The sequence below is a fragment of the Triticum urartu genome, chromosome 1 (genome assembly GCF_003073215.2).
Source record: "Triticum urartu cultivar G1812 chromosome 1, Tu2.1, whole genome shotgun sequence".
NCBI lineage: Eukaryota > Viridiplantae > Streptophyta > Magnoliopsida > Poales > Poaceae > Triticum > Triticum urartu.
In genome coordinates this window covers 239271970-239274299 of record NC_053022.1, presented here as the reverse complement: position 1 = coordinate 239274299, position 2330 = coordinate 239271970, and the positions used below count along the sequence as shown (strand labels likewise).

Sequence of the window (2330 nt, the reverse complement as noted above, 5' to 3'; positions counted from 1 at the left end):
AGGAAGAATCGGTAGGACCAAGTTTGGCTTAGGGTTTAGGTTACATGTGGATATGGGAAAGTAGTTGAGGGTTTTGGAGCATATCACTAAGCACATGAAGCAAGAGGCTCATTAAGCAACACCTCATCCCTTATTGATAGTATTGGCTTTTCCTAAAGACTCAATGTGATCTTGGATCACTAAAATATAAAATGAAGAGTCTTGAGCTTTTGAGCTTGAGCCAATCCTTTGTCCTTAGCATTTTGAGGGTTCCACTTTCACATCCATGCCATGCCAATCATTGAGCTTTCCTGAAATAATCATCTTGGAATAGCATTAGCTCAATGAGCTATATGTTGTTATGAATTACCAAAACCACCTAGGGATAGTTGCACTTTCAGGTTGAAAGCTTTTTCTATATATATCTATCGTGTCAAATCAATTTATAATTTAACTCCACAACAACCGAAATTGTAAGTGTGCACACATTTCAGGCACGTATCCTACTATGCAATAGATTTTAGAAGTATCATGAGAAACCAGAGAATTAACTTGCCTGCCTCACCTATCATCTGGAGATTAACAGAAGGCCGAACCAACACATCCAAGCATTTGTAGAATTGGACCCCAAACAATTGAGAAATGATGCCTAGAATGGAAAGGCTGCACAAGGCACACAAGAATAATCTAAAGCAGGGTAATCATAAAAATGGAATATTATCAACCTACCACAAAGCAGGATGCTGAACTATACAACTCATGTCTTTTCAGGAACATTTTTGCACACAAAAAATTTAGATGCACAAAATAGAGCCAGGAAAGCTGGATACTATAATCTGAATCACCAAAAATCAGTTGAACTATTCATACCCAAAAGTAGGCAAAAGGGAGAGTACATATATTAGTTCTTCCAAACCATCTAAGACGGGTCATATTTAGCTGTAGGCAAAGAAAGGTACATTTCTGTAGTTATAGACTTATAGTTGCATAAGCACCATGCATGCGGTATGATGGCATCATGACCAAAACTATGAAATTCAAAAGACATTTTTGTACTAATTGGCTCCTCAGTGAAGCTGGTACAAAAGAAGAGGATCATACTGGGTATTGTTCTTATCTTTCTAGAAAAGAAAGGGTAAAAACTGATTCAGAGCTGTCTGCGGATAGGCAAATCTATTCATCTTGATTAACTAAAGAGTTTATATACTTATTCCCTCGATTTTATTCTGTCTAGTAGGTTTGCAGTAGACGTGGGTACAGGTTACTCAATCTGAAAGCCGGAACGGTAGTGTTGGAGCAGATCAAACGACTGGGCCACTCAAATGTGATTTTCATCAGTTGGTCATCACGGATACTTGACTCGCATACTTCTTCCCTCGACTTTGTTCTGTCCAGTAGGTTCTGCAGTAGATGGAACCAAAAGAGATGTTTTGTCCTCAATGTGCTAATTCAAACTAAACAATCAGAATGAGGCGTGCTCTCTAGAGATGGAAAGCAACGAACTGAATGTCCCAGCAAAACAACAAACTGTACCATAAGAGTTTGAAGAATTTATTGGTTGCACCATTACTAATGAAGTTAACATCCACCTGCCAAATGATATTCGATCTAGGGGTAGGATAAACAGAATTAAGGGGAATAAAGAGAAGGGAAGCGGAAAAGGTAACAACGATAAGGCGAAGGTGTCGCAATTGTGCGAGATTCTATCTATTTGTTCGTGTTTAAGAATCAGCTTTTTTATCTGTCTGACTTCATGAACTGATAATTGGATATTCACTCTTGCCGTATACTTTTTTATTTGTGTGAATGACTTAGTTAATATTCATTCATCATCATGTACAGTTTAGTTGCAAATATATGTACTTATAACTATCTGAATGCTTAGATTTTCCTGTCTACATATATATGACCAAACAGCAAGTTAGAGGCTTGCAGAAAACACACACAAATCGCCAGATATCTTGTAATAATGCAGTATAGGATATCTTGCAGTTCCGGGCAATACTGACCAACAGACCATCTTCTTAATAGCCCCAAGCTACTGAGAAACCTGCAAACCCATCCAAACCAACAAAAATGACATTAGGAACAGACCCCTTGCATCACCTGCACTTCTCCAACCTCTACTGATAGAGACATACCTTGCATCTGGTACTCATAGAAGCATGGGGGATGTGGCAGATATACAGGACAGGGGCCGTGTTCTCCGGCTCCTCTGGTTGCTTCTTCTCCCGAATCCTCTGCTCTTTCACCTCCAGAGGCTACAACAATCACAACACAACATCAGGGACAAGGAAAAGATGCATGTGCGTGTGTTTTTCTATTGGGTTCGATTTGGTTCGAAGGCAAAG

The 2330-nt window shown here is 39.2% G+C and overlaps 1 long non-coding RNA gene across 2 annotated transcripts; it reads right to left on the bottom strand.

Annotated features, from left to right (window-relative positions):
* Positions 1-884: 884 nt before the first annotated feature.
* Positions 885-2293, bottom strand: LOC125527206. 2 transcript variants are annotated; one of them, XR_007292029.1, is made up of 3 exons: positions 2121-2269; positions 1513-2029; positions 885-1380 (listed from the first exon to the last, which is right to left on the bottom strand). It is a non-coding gene; the product is annotated as an uncharacterized LOC125527206 (long non-coding RNA). The 2 variants fall into 2 exon arrangements; XR_007292018.1 differs by having other exon boundaries at positions 885-2029; positions 2121-2293.
* Positions 2294-2330: the final 37 nt, after the last annotated feature.